The 15,013-nt window shown below is 34.4% G+C and overlaps 3 long non-coding RNA genes across 6 annotated transcripts; 2 read left to right on the plus strand and 1 right to left on the minus strand.

Moving 5' to 3' along the window:
* Positions 1 to 321: 321 nt before the first annotated feature.
* LOC149654188 (uncharacterized) lies at positions 322 to 1,773 on the plus strand. Of its 3 annotated transcripts, none has more exons than XR_016370529.1 (5): positions 322 to 671; positions 745 to 800; positions 949 to 1,156; positions 1,202 to 1,346; positions 1,429 to 1,773. It is a non-coding gene; the product is annotated as an uncharacterized LOC149654188 (long non-coding RNA). The 3 variants fall into 3 exon arrangements; XR_016370528.1 differs by having other exon boundaries at positions 1,219 to 1,346; XR_016370527.1 differs by having other exon boundaries at positions 1,250 to 1,346.
* LOC149654189 (uncharacterized) lies at positions 1,341 to 2,857 on the minus strand. 2 transcript variants are annotated; one of them, XR_016370525.1, is made up of 3 exons: positions 2,682 to 2,857; positions 2,343 to 2,610; positions 1,341 to 2,263 (listed from the first exon to the last, which is right to left on the minus strand). It is a non-coding gene; the product is annotated as an uncharacterized LOC149654189 (long non-coding RNA). The 2 variants fall into 2 exon arrangements; XR_016370526.1 differs by having other exon boundaries at positions 2,673 to 2,857.
* Positions 2,858 to 9,710: 6,853 nt separating this feature from the next.
* On the plus strand, positions 9,711 to 11,322 carry LOC149654190 (uncharacterized). The gene is made up of 3 exons (XR_016370429.1): positions 9,711 to 9,882; positions 10,220 to 10,594; positions 11,181 to 11,322. It is a non-coding gene; the product is annotated as an uncharacterized LOC149654190 (long non-coding RNA).
* Positions 11,323 to 15,013: the final 3,691 nt, after the last annotated feature.

Here is a 15,013-nt window from a genome sequence, read left to right on the forward strand (position 1 = left end):
CACTCAAGTTATTACAATTATTGTAGTAAGGATTACGGGTAATCATTTTAGCATTGTTAAACGCTTCTCTTCGAGAGGCTACTATCTTGCGTATTCTGTTTTTGTCGCACTATTACAATTATAACAGTAGTTAATTTATTGAGGTAAAGACTACGGGTAATCATTTTAGAAAACTAAAATATATTCTGTACGCCTTTTAAGGGTTAGGTACGGGTAATCATTTTAGTGCTGTTAATCGAGGGGCTATTCACTCAAATTGTTTTTACGCCTCTTCAGTACGGTACGATGTTGGTTTTAACGAATGGATGAAAGTCTGCCGCCGTATTCTGCAGGCTTAGCCTTCCGCGCCCACTTGGATTCTCGTCGCTCATTGGTCCGTAAAGGAACTGGATTCTGGCTTCTTATTGGCGGCTTAGGTTTCGACTTTCAAGACGAAATTAAATTGCGGATGTCCACCAAATTTGAAATTCGGTTTTTCGATTGGTAAATCGTTCAGCGTCATCAACCGGTTAACTCACCGGTGCTTTTGCTTTTGTTTCTGATGCTGAACGTAGCAGACTACACTTCATCAGTGTTAGAGGCGACTTGGGTACACCGGTACGGTTAATATTTTGCTAAGACGGATGCTTATTTGAAGAAGAGAGATTTACTTAAATCGTCGCATTGGACGGGTATGCTTTTATTTTATCATTTGCAAATTATCTGTGACAATATAGTTGAATAAAAGTAAACGTTCATTTATAGTGTAAGACGTTTCAGCTCGTGATCGAAAAATATTTCAACCAAGGCTTAGGTGTTATGTAAGTTTAATCATTAATGTGACTTCATTTATCGTTCTGCGTCGTTAGTAAATAACATGAGCATCGAATGAGCCAACTGACCATTATTAAAGCCATTCAATTCTCATAATAATTATATAATTAATGCAATATAGAATATTAATTATAGTATAAAATAACATCTTACTGATATGCTGAAATGGGTTCACTCAAGGGTAATGAGAAAAAAACGTCATTCCGTATATACAATTCAAAGTATGACAGCCCCATAGGCAATCCTACCCCTATGGGATACCATTGACTGTACGTGTGATATAGTCAAAGAAAGAAATTATGATAGATGGGATTAAAAGTAAATGTTGCAGTACGTTCAACTGGTAAATATGGTTACTGAAGTGTCTAACAATATAAATGTGAATCAGTTTTTGTTGTGCTAAAGATTTGGAATAAAACAATGGTATAATTGACAGTGTCACACGAATGGGCTACTACAGTCAATATTGATGACGTCCACGCTTCAATCTATAATACAAACTTTAAATTGTTATAATTAACATCAAATACCATGTAATTAACACTTTATTTAGAAAATATTACAAAAATGTAATAATGTTTTAAGGCTTCACAAAAGTTTGATCTTAATATATAGGATTTGCACATGTGGAGGAATCGTACCATTTACACCAGGAGGACAGAAACCCGTCTCTTTTTGTCCTCCATTCAGCCCGGCCTTCTGGTGTAAGTTTCATAAATGCTCCATTTGTGTAAACTACCTATATACAGGATATGCTGCTTCTTAATGTCACCTCAAATGAAGTGACATCAGCCTGCTTGTGTAAAAGACAAGAGACAATGTTTGAAGGTACATTTGGATGTAAAATGTTATAAATAAACAATTGTATGACAACGGCAAAAATTTGCTCTCTTGTCATGAGAGTAGCGACAACGTTTCTTCATAAACTGGTCAAAATAAAGCAATATGTTCTGAAATATCGTTCTGTATAAATTTATTATAATTATAATTTTAAATTAAATTTTTGGTAGAAAGTATGAATAAAACTGATTGAAGCCGACATATTACAAGAAGTTTCCTGTTTCGACTTTTTCGTTTGCCTAATTTACCATTTAGGCAAATCTTAGATTTAAGTGATAGTAGAGTGTAAGTTTGCCGAATATAGAAGTGTGTCGTCTTTATATGTGAAACTGGAGAAGCTACATCGTCAGTTAAATCGTTAGTTGAAAAGCCAAAATAAGTTGTACGCAATCAATAAGATACGTTTCATTCAAGGTTATACCATAGAGTGTGCGACACTATCGAAACAGGGTGAAGTCTTAATGGTGTCCTTTCGTTCGAGCATTTATATGTCGAATGTCATTCATGTAATTGGTAATCTTCACGATATGTATCACTTATTATTGGTACAAGTACTTGTATTGATATGCGATCGAGGTACTCGATACCAACAATTAGTACTCATCCAGGACTAACAGAAATTAGAAATGCCAAGATTAAACCCGGGAATTATAACCGAAAATCTATTGTTTTAGGCTTCTTCAACCTACAGCAGCTTTTTACGCTCGTTTTTCTCAGCTTATTACTTGGTGACATGATACATTCTACCCGTGAACTGGAATGGTATATCAGAACAGTTACGTCTTCAATTTCTGTGCATTGGAATCTCTCTTTCATAAAGACAAATGGGCTCTCTAAAGCCTAACCAGTGTATTGCGCACAATATATCTTAGATAGCCTTGCATGGTTCAGCTACACACGCCCCTTTTAATGATAAAACACCTCTGCTACAAGGTTTTTGACGACCAGAATTAACCCCTGTTACAATGCAATATTTTAGTCAAGATTGTGAAGTTATTTATTAAAATGTAAAATTATACTTCGTCTACCATAAAGTACACTATCGTTACACATTAAATACTTGAATAAACTTCCATTCCAGAGTCATGTTACCGAGATACAGTACACTAACCCTAAACATGTGGGAATTGGGGAAAATAGTCTGCTATTTGAAGGTTCACGAAATAGATGGCGTAAAGAACCTAAACATAGAGGTTAAAGGTTATTGCACTGACCTATGACGATAACCGACACAAAATGCTGACATTACACCGTACGTTCAGTGTCAATTGAATAGCTAACTGATCTGAACCACTATCTTTCCTTGCTTGCATGAACATCCAATCTCAGCCCAGAATCCAATTTCGCCTCGAAACCTAAGCCGCCAATCAAAAGCCAGAATCCAGTTTTCTATGGACCAATGAGCGACGAGAATCCAAGTGGGCGCGGAAGGCTAAGCCTGCAGAATACGGCGGCTGAAACGAGGGTTAAATACAGTTGAAGTCGGATGTACGGTCTATGAGCGAAAGAATGGTGGTAAAAAACGTATTTATTTTTTCAATATTGAAAATATCCGTGTTTTCATAAGTTACGTAACGACAAAATAAGTATGACACATAATGTGAAAACGTTCGTGGAAGCGATCCCTGGTAGCCGAAACTTTGCCATCATATCAAACCTATTATCTTTAACTTTGGAAAATAGCAAAGGGAAATGTCATACTTGTCGTTGTTACGATACTAACGGTGATATTTTAACAAATATTTTGACTCACGTCGTCCATAAGCATGATAATAACATTCGGTAGAGTTTCATCTCCATATACTGTCCGAAAGCAAGGACCTCGAGGGAAATATGGTCTGTGAGCGAGAGAATGAAGGTAATTGACGAATTTTAAACGTATTTATTTATTTTTTCAATATTGAAAATATCCGTGTTGTCATAAGTTAGGTAACGACAAAATAAGTATGACACATAATGTGAAAGTTTAAGCATTGCAATTAATTGTACTAGTAAGTTTAAGCATTCAAAATTCAAAGAAATCGAGGGGGATTTTTAAATAGAAAAAGGAAGTATATACCGACGTTACATATAGGTTGGTCTTAAGGAGGTGTGAATTATTAGAAGTTACGTGTATTTCTCCGCAAATCGTGAAGAATTTAACAAGTAGTAGCTTGTGGCCCCGGATATTACAATTATAACGTAAGTAAATTTATTGAAGTAAGGATTAAGGGTTATAATTTTTGTTCGGGCATCGAGGGGCTATTCACTCTCATTTTCTGTACTTCTTTTAATAAGTATTTTCCGGTATTTCGTTTTGCTACTGTTAAAAGATGCGCATCGTGGGGGTACTCTCGTTTTCCGTTCGTTTCACACAATAATTATAACAGTACGTGTATCTATATATCAAATAAAAATAATATTATATAAATTCTCTACAAATTTTGGCTGCACGTATGCTGTTTAGGATTCACTCTTTTAGTCGATGTTTTTCGAATCCGCTCAAACGTGCATTTTTCATAATCAGATTATTTTGATTTTATTTTCAGAATCTGGATATAGGAACAATCATGAACACACGCCTATCCGAGCTAGTACTTCAGTTTCCAGCCGAAAACGTTGTTTTCCATCCAAAAACCCCAATTTCCGGAAGCGTGGGAAAACTTTGTACTTGAAGGTATATATTTCTAAGGTACTTAAAATTTGATCTTTTTACAGGATCTGGACGAAACATTCATTCATTCTAATAAGTTATTGTATCATTTTAAATATTTAAATATTTAAATTTGGAAAATTGTATTCCACTTGCCTATTACTCCATTGTCTGTCTAACACCCCTATCATTCGGTCCTTTATCCAGCCCACATGGACACCAGTCTGTACTTACTGGCTACTAAACACCACCATCATCTGGTCTTTCGTCCATCCCACATGGACACCAGTCTGTACTTACTGGCTACTAAACACCACCATCATCTGGTCTTTCGTCCATCCCACATGGACACCAGTCTGTACGTACTGGCTTCTACACCACCATCATCTGGTCTTTCGTCCATCCCACATATACATCAGTCTGTACTTACTGGCTTCTAAACACCACCATCATCTGATCTTTTGTCCATCCCACATGAACACCAGTTTGTACGTAAACGTACTGGCTACCAAACACCACCATCTTCTCGTCTTTTGTCCATCCCATATGGACACCAGTCTCTACATACTGGCTTCTATCTCCATCATCTTCATTAAGGTTAAGACGTACGCGGCGATCGGCTAGAGTTATGAGAAACGTCTAGCGTCCCAATGACGGGGCTTCCACCAAAGGTTCACGCAATTGCGCTGTTCTTAACTATAGCTGCGATTCGAAACCTTTATATACTACCTTTTTGAGTTAAAAATGAACTTTTCTAATTTCAAAGAAAAATCTGCCGCATAATAAGCCAATTCACATCTTCTTCCCAGTGCCAAGCAGAGGGGACGGGATCGACGTCATTCAGTGATAAAAGAGGGCTTCTCATAACACACGCAGCGAACAAGTTTCAACGAAGTTTACTTTTTGTTTTAGATCTATATACTTTTGTTTACACTTCATAAATGTACTATAGAATAAATAAATTGTTCGTCGATTTAATGAATCTCATTTTTTATTCCTTTTCTGTCAATTAAGTTACAGCAGCCATATATAGGATTTTAAAATGCATTAATTAGATTAACAAGGATTGGGAATATGGGTTAATTATAGGTTCCCGGTAATCACTTTAGCACTGTTAAAAGCAGCGCGTCGAGAGGCTATTCACTAATGAAAATTTTCTTTTATTGGTGATTTTTATTCACGCTTTTAAAAAGGATAGGGATTCATTGGTGATTTAAAATGGATAGGGACTAATGGTTGCGTCTGGATTACGAGTAATCATCGAGGGGCTACTCACTAAAAACTCGTTAACGATTTTGAACGGGATTGGGATTGTGGGTAACTTAGGGGCTACGGGTTGTTATTATTTTACTCGTTATGAACGGATTATTAAGCATTCACACATTTGCCGCTAGGGGCGCTGTGTACCTAGTTACGTATTTACTGACATCTAAAACATGATAAAATTCTGCCAGACATTCGTGTAAGCAATAGATAGTTCGTAAATTGCCGCTAGGGGCGCTGAATACGTAGTTACGTATTTACTGACATCTAAAACATGATAAAATTCTGCTAAACATTCGTGTAAGCAATAGATAGTTCATAAATTGCCGCTAGGGGCGCTGTATACGTAGTTACGTATTTACTGACATCTAAAACATGAAAAAATTTCCCGCTAGGGGCGCTGTATAAGTAGTTACGTATTTACTGACATCTAATACATGAAGAAATTTTCCGCTAGGGGCGCTGTCTATAATATTATATAGGCCTAATGGTGTGTTCTCTAATTTGAATTAGCGCCACGTCACACTTCGAAGCGCCCCCAACGACGGAATTTACTATAAAACTCGGACGCCACTTGTCCAGGTTTCTTTTCTCTCTGAGCCGGCGACCAGTCAACATCGTTTCTTGATCATCTCCTCGTAATCCTGACTTTCGAAGGCAGTATTGGATGGAAAGCCACGTTTTACGCCGATGGTGGGACGTGACTCTAAGCTCTCCGCCATTGAATGTCCATTAGAACGTTGAAATCAACGCGAAAGGTTAAGCCTAATACGGTATGTGTGAAAGTCTTTCAATAATCCAAAGCCATCCAGCTAGCGATTTATTATTTTATTTAATCCTAGAGTTTAAATTATTTAGGTAGAGTTAATTGTTAGTTAATTATGTTTATTTATAAAAAATTAACTACAATATGAAGAAATTTCCAGACACGAGGTCAGTTAGTCAAGGCTTAATTTAGAACATCTTAAATCAAATAATTGGGCTCATATTAGGGGAAATTAAATTCCTTATCTATTTTAAATAATAAACCTCGACTGTTTGCAAATTAGGTCTCATTTAACGGCGCGAAACTATATTACCTAAAATGAGTAACGTATGGTTTAACGGGGCCAGATTAGGTTGCACTAGGCTAGGCTAAACCTTTTATAAAAATTTATCCGGGCTTGGCACTAATCTCTAAGTTTTTACTTCATGCCGTCGTTTTAATTTAAATTAACGAGGGTATTTTAGAATTATTACGCGTAAATTAAAGATTTGAGATTCTAAAATTTCATTCGAGGCAGTATTTAATTTTTTTAGATAATGAACTACGGTCTATTAATAAATTAAATGGTTTAAATTAATTAGGGTTAACTGTTAATAAGTTTTCATTAATTATGGAGATTGAGTCAATTTAATAATTTTAAAATGAGGCACGAACGCGAAGTTAAGGCTAGAGATTTTTAATTTAATTTACGTAGTTTTTTTCTTAAATTACTTTAATCTATGGTATTTCCGTGAGTTATTATTTTGTTGGGACCTTGAGTAGCCGTTTAATTCTGATATGGAAATTTCTTAATATTTAGTGCAATTCTTACATTATATTTATGGGAATATTTTACTTTGTTTTTTTCTTAAATTATTTTGCTAGGACCTTAATGTAGCCCTTGAATTCTGATTTGGCTTAATATTTAGTGTGATTTTTAAATTTTGATTTTGGGAATATTATTCAAAGTTTTTCTTCAATAATTTACGGAAACAAATCCATAGATTAAAATTATTTTTTTTGTTAGGCCCTCTAACTCTTATTAATATTTGTTATTAATATATATTCATTTTTAGACGCGATGACGTTCTTGGATATTCTGTTGCTAGCTGATGATTTCAACCTTTGTTAGAGACGCTCATTCCAGATGACATCTTCATTGGATTTGCGATACAAGATGTTTTCAACCTGTAGTGGCCTTGCAATCATTCTCTACAAAGATGCGATGAACATCACCGAATCTAGAAAATTCAAATTTTTATTAGAATTATATTTGCAACTACTTAATTTCTTTTTACACGTTCAAACTTCAATTTACGGGACACTTTTTATTATTTTTTGTTGAAAATTTTTGTAAACACCTTATTTTTTTACTTTCTGTTCAATAAATTACGCCTTAAACCACTTTTTTTGTTTTCTTAAAAATTATTTGATTAAGAGGGAAGGTTTGAATTTTTTAGCTCTAAACAGATAGCTATTTTTTGAGGACCCTCTTTTAGGCTTTTTTAGCTTATATATCAAAAAATAGAACAATCAAATTGTTTTGGAAAAAATTAACCTAAAACAAGCTTAAATTGCCTAAAAAAGCCTAAAAAGGGGTCCAAAAATACTACCCTAAGTCCAGACCCTAAAAAATTCAAGCCGTCCCCAATATCGAAACTTTTTTAAGAAAACAAAGAACGTGAGGCAAGGTAAAAATTTTTTATTGAGAAAAAAACAATTGAGGTGTTTACAAAAATTTTCTACAAAAAAATATTTAAAGCGTTCCATAAATTAAAATTTGACCGCGAAAAATTAAATGGGGTAGGCTAGTTACCAATTAAATTTAAGAATAAAATTGAGTTAATTGGCGGAAAAACTTCAAGTCCAATCTCAGTTTGAAGGCCTCGTGTTTTGCAAATCCAAGAAAGATGTCATCTGGATTGAGAGTCCTTAACATCGGATGACGTGTTTCGCAAATCCAAGAAAGATGTCATCTGGATTGAGGGTCCTTAACATCGGATGACGTGTTTCGCAAATCCAAGAAAGATGTCATCTGGATTGAGGGTCCTTAACATCGGATGACGTGTTTCGCAAATCCAAGAAAGATGTCATCTGGATGGAGGGTCCTTAGCATCGGATGAACTTCCAAGTCTACTTGAAAACGTCTCTGAATGACCAGCAACAGCTTATCCAAGAAAATAATTCGCGTCTAATAAATAAAATAAATTAATTACAAATATTAAGGCAATGCCTAATTTTAAAATAAGTGCTACTTTAAGCCTAACAAAATAATAATTTACCGACATAATCCCATGTATTTAAATTATTAGCGAAATAATGGCGATATATCGCTAAGAATTTTTTTTTAATAATCTATGTTAAATTTCTTAAGCCTTGTTCAAATGTCTTGACCTCGTGGTTTATTTTATTTTAATTCAAAATTATTATTTAATAGACTGAATTTACGTAAATAATAATAATTAACTGCCCGTTTCATTAAAACTACTTGATTTATTAAAACAATAAGCTATTTAAAAAAGGCTTACATTTGCTGCGCATTAACAAGTTTGTTCATTCCCACATGGCCTCGCTGAATCGATTCCAAAAGAACATTCAATGGCGGAAAAGAGCTCCAGATTCTGGATTTATTCCTTGACGGCGAAAATAAAAAAGGCTGATCGTCGGCGAAAGGCCTGATTTCCAAGAGATAAGCAGGAAACGATCTTGACTCCACGATTCCAATCGAAGAAAGAAATTACGGCCGGTTACTCAAGAACAAAGTTCTCTCCCGCAAGATTTACGCCCTCAAGACGTTAAAAGCAGACGACACTAATTGGAGTAAAACTGTTTTTCCGTTGGCCTATTCCATGGAGTAATTTTTTTGGAGCGAGAAGGAAACTTTCCTTAAAATTCCATAAAATATGTTGACACCTACAATAATGCTCCATACCTTCCATTGTCCTTTTCCATGGAGTAATTTTTATGGAGCGAAAATGAACGTTTCCCTAAAATTTGGTGTCTCCCACAATATTGCTCCATACCTTCCATTGTCCTTTTCCATGGAGTAATTACCTTGGAGCGAAAATTACTCCATGGAAAAGGACAATGGAAGGTATGGAGCAATATTGTGGGAGACACCAAATTTTAGGGAAACGTTCATTTTCGCTCCATAAAAATTACTCCATGGAAAAGGACAATGGAAGGTATGGAGCATTATTGTAGGAGACACCAGATTTTATGGAATTTTAAGGAAAGTTTCCTTCTCGCTCCAAAAAAATTACTCCGTGGAATAGGCCAACGGAAAAACAGTATTACTCCAATTAGTGTCGTCTGCTTTTAACGTCTTGAGGGCGTAAATCTTGCGGGAGAGAACTCTGTTCTTGAGTAACCGGCCGTAATTTCTTTCTTCGATTGGAATCGTGGAGTCAAGATCGTTTCCTGCTTATCTCTTGGAAATCAGGCCTTTCGCCGACGATCAGCCATTTTTCTTTTCGCCGTCAAGGAATAAATCCAGAATCTAGAGCTCTTTTCCGCCATTGAATGTTCTTTTGGAATCGATTGAGCGAGGCCATGTGGGAATGAACAAACTTGTTAATGCGCAGCAAATGTAAGCCGTTTTTAAATAGCTTATTGTTTTAATAAATCAAGTAGTTTTAATGAAACGGGCAGTTAATTATTATTATTTACGTAAATTCAGTCTATTAAACAATAATTTTGAATTAAAATAAAATAAACCACGAGGTCAAGACATTTGAACAAGGCTTAAGAAAATTAACATAGATTATTAAAAAAAAATTCTTAGCGATATATCGCCATTATTTCGCTAATAATTTAAATACATGGGATTATGTCGGTAAATTATTATTTTGTTAGGCTTAAAGTAGCACTTATTTTAAAATTAGGCATTGCCTTAATATTTGTAATTAATTTATTTTATTTATTAGACGCGAATTATTTTCTTGGATAAGCTGTTGCTGGTCATTCAGAGACGTTTTCAAGTAGACTTGGAAGTTCATCCGATGTTAAGGACCCTCCATCCAGATGACATCTTTCTTGGATTTGCGAAACACGTCATCCGATGTTAAGGACCCTCAATCCAGATGACATCTTTCTTGGATTTGCGAAACACGTCATCCGATGTTAAGGACCCTCAATCCAGATGACATCTTTCTTGGATTTGCGAAACACGTCATCCGATGTTAAGGACCCTCAATCCAGATGACATCTTTCTTGGATTTGCAAAACACGAGGCCTTCAAACTGAGATTGGACTTGAAGTTTTTCCGCCAATTAACTCAATTTTATTCTTAAATTTAATTGGTAACTAGCCTACCCCATTTAATTTTTCGCGGTCAAATTTTAATTTATGGAGCGCTTTAAATATTTTTTTGTTGAAAATTTTTGTGAACACCTCAATTGTTTTTTTCTCAATAAAAATTTTTTACCTTGCCTCACGTTCTTTGTTTTCTTAAAAAAGTTTCGATATTGGGGATGGCTTGAATTTTTTAGGGTCTGGACTTAGGGTAGTATTTTTGGACCCCTTTTTAGGCTTTTTCTTTCTTTTTTAGGCAATTTAAGCTTGTTTTAGGATAGTTTTTTTTCCAAAACAATTTGATCGTTCTATTTTTTGATATATAAGCTAAAAAAGCCTAAAAGAGGGTCCTCAAAAATTAGGCTATCTGTTTAGAGCTAAAAAATTCAAACCTTCCCTCTTAATCAAATAATTTTTAAGAAAACAAAAAAAGTGGTTTAAGGCGTAATTTATTGAACAGAAAGTAAAAAAATAAGGAGTTTACAAAAATTTAACAAAAAATAATAAAAAGTGTCCCGTAAATTGAAGTTTGAACGTGTAAAAAGAAATTAAGTAGTTGCAAATATAATTCTAATAAAAATTTGAATTTTCTAGATTCGGTGATGTTCATCGCATCTTTGTAGAGAATGATTGCAAGGCCACCACAGGTTGAAAACATCTTGTATCGCAAATCCAAGGAAGATGTCATCTGGAATGAGCGTCTCTAACAAAGGTTGAAATCATCAGCTAGGAAACTTCTCCGAATGACCAACAACAGAATATCCAAGAACATCATCACGTCTTAAAATGAATATATATTAATAACAAATATTAATAAGAATTAGAGGGGCCTAACAAAAAAAATAATTTTAATCTATGGATTTGTTTCCGTAAATTATTGAAGAAAAACTTTGAATAATATTCCCAAAATCAAAATTTAAAAATCACACTAAATATTAAGCCAAATCAGAATTCAAGGGCTACATTAAGGTCCTAGCAAAATAATTTAAGAAAAAAACAAAGTAAAATATTCCCATAAATATAATGTAAGAATTGCACTAAATATTAAGAAATTTCCATATCAGAATTAAACGGCTACTCAAGGTCCCAACAAAATAATAACTCACGGAAATACCATAGATTAAAATAATTTAAGAAAAAAACTACGTAAATATAAATTAAAAATCTCTAGCCTTAACTTCGCGTTCGTGCCTCATTTTAAAATTATTAAATTGACTTAATCTCCATAATTAATGAAAACTTATTAACAGTTAACCCTAATTAATTTAAACCATTTAATTTTATCTAAAAAAATTAAATACTGCCTCGAATGAAATTTTAGAATCTCAAATCTATAATTTACGCGTAATAATTCTAAAATACCCTCGTTAATTTAAATTAAAACGACGGCATAAAGTAAAAACTTAGAGATTAGTGCCAAGCCCGGATAAATTTTTATAAAAGGTTTAGCCTAGCCTAGTGCAACCTAATCTGGCCCCGTTAAACCATACGTTACTCATTTTAGGTAATATAGTTTCGCGCCGTTAAATGAGACCTAATTTGCAAACAGTCGAGGTTTATTATTTAAAATAGATAAGGAATTTAATTTCCCCTAATATGAGCCCAATTACTTGATTTAAGATGTTCTAAATTAAGCCTTGACTAACTGACCTCGTGTCTGGAAATTTCTTCATATTGTAGTTAATTTTTAATAAATAAACATAATTAACTAACAATTAACTCTACCTAAATAATTTAAACTCTAGGATTAAATAAAATAATAAATCGCTAGCTGGATGGCTTTGGATTATTGAAAGACTTTCACACATACCGTATTAGGCTTAACCTTTCGCGTTGATTTCAACGTTCTAATGGACATTCAATGGCGGAGAGCTTAGAGTCACGTCCCACCATCGGCGTAAAACGTGGCTTTCCATCCAATACTGCCTTCGAAAGTCAGGATTACGAGGAGATGATCAAGGAACGATGTTGACTGGTCGCCGGCTCAGAGAGAAAAGAAACCTGGACAAGTGGCGTCCGAGTTTTATAGTAAATTCCGTCGTTGGGGGCGCTTCGAAGTGTGACGTGGCGCTAATTCAAATTAGAGAACACACCATTAGGCCTATATAATATTATAGACAGCGCCCCTAGCGGAAAAATTTCTTCATGTATTAGATGTCAGTAAATACGTAACTACGTATACAGCGCCCCTAGCGGCAATTTGAAATATCTATTGCTTACACAAATGTCTGGCAGAATTTTATCATGTTTTAGATGTCAGTAAATACGTAACTACGTACACAGCGCCCCTAGCGGCAATTTATGAACTATCTATTGCTTACACAAATGTCTGGCAGAATTTTATCATGTTTTAGATGTCAGTAAATACGTAACTACGTACACAGCGCCCCTAGCGGCAATTTATGAACTATCTATTGCTTACACAAATGTCTGGCAGAATTTTATCATGTTTTAGATGTCAGTAAATACGTAACTACGTACACAGCGCCCCTAGCGGCAAATGTGTGAATGCTTAATAATCCGTTCATAACTAGTAAAATAATAACAACCCGTAGCCCCTAAGTTACCCACAATCCCAATCCCGTTTAAAATCACTAACGAGTTTTTAGTGAGTAGCCCCTCGATGATTACTCGTAATCCAGACGCAACCATTAATCCCCATCCATTTTAAATCACCATTGAATCCCTATCCTTTTTAACAGCGTGAATAAAAATAACCAATAAAAGAAAATTTTCATTAGTGAATAGCCCCTCGACGCGCTGCCTTTAACATTGCTAAAGTGATTACCGGGAACCTATAATTAACCCATATTCCCAATCCTTTTTAATCTAATTAAAGCATTTTAAAATCCTATATATGCCTGCTGTAACTTAATTGACAGAAAAGGAATAAAAAATGAGATTCATTAAATCGACGAACAATTTATTTATTCTATAGTACATTTATGAAGTATAAACAAAAGTATATAGATATAAAAACAAAAAGTAAACTTCGTTGAAACTTGCTCGCGGCGTGTGATATCACTGAATGGCGTTGATCCCGTCCCCTCTGCTTGGCACTGGGAAGAAGACGTGAATAGGCTCATAATGAGGCAGAAGCTTGTATTTTTCTTTGAAATTAGAAAAGTTCATTTTAAACTCATTATCGACATAAACACTAGTATTAATACTTGGAATGCTTTAGTTAGCACAGAAATTACAATAAAACACACAAAAACCACAATAAAACGCACAAAAACCACAATAAAACGCACAGAAACCACAATAAAACGCACAGAAACCAAAATAAAACGCACAGAAACCACAATAAAACACAAAAACTACAATAAAACACCACAGAAAGTACAATAAAACACACAAAAACCACAATAAAACACACAGAAACTGCAATAAAACGCACAGAAAGTACAATAAAACACACAGAAAGTACAATAAAACACACAAAAAATACAATAAAACGCACAGAAACTACAATAAAACACGATAAAACAGCATAAAAACACAATATAACAGCATAGAACAACATAAACCACAGTAAAACAGCATAAAAACACAATAAACAGTATAAAACACAATAAAACATCATAGACACACATTAAACAGCATAAACACACTTTAAACAGCATAGAAACACAATACAACAGCGAAAACATACAATAAAACAGTAAAACAGCATAAACACAAATTAAACAGCTTAAATCAGAATAAAACAGCATAAACACAAATTAAACAGCTTAAATCAGAATAAAACAGCATAAACACAAATTAAACAGCTTAAAGCAGAATAAAACAGCATAAAACACAATAAAACAGCATAAACACACATTAAACAGCATAAAAACACAATAAAACAGCATAGAACAACATAAACCACAATAAAAGAATTAACAAACAAATAGAACAATAAGGTAACAAATTAGACAATAAACGAGCAAATAAGAGAATAATTGAATCCAAAAATCAGATAGATAAAAATTAATTATGTTAAATTGGACAAGAAAAATCTACATTCTTCACTAGAACTCTATAATCTACTTTTGAAAATACCTTTTGGCGATACCTTTTAGTATACCGTCACGTGATTACTGTCACGCGCTTATTTCAAAATCAAGTTAAGTCTACTTTTTTACCTCTCCGAGTGACAAGGACTATATCTGAGCATAATTTTCTGTTATTCAACGAAGGCGACGAAGATAAGATACTCATTTTCGGAACTGATTGGATGGTTGGGAGAATCTGTTCTGCTCAACGCCTTTGCATGGATGGAACATTCAAAGCTTCACCAGCACATTGCACTGTCTCGTTAAAAAAAAATATTACCTCAGCTATTTGTATTGCTACCAGATAAATCTCGCGAAACTTATGATCATATGTTTCGCGCCATACAAACAATCGCCGCAATCCGTGGTTTATCTTTCAGCCCTGCA

Source organism: Phalangium opilio, unplaced genomic scaffold, assembly GCF_054372755.1.
Source record: "Phalangium opilio isolate 3A_F unplaced genomic scaffold, DU_Popi_V2 ptg000079l_1, whole genome shotgun sequence".
NCBI lineage: Eukaryota > Metazoa > Arthropoda > Arachnida > Opiliones > Phalangiidae > Phalangium > Phalangium opilio.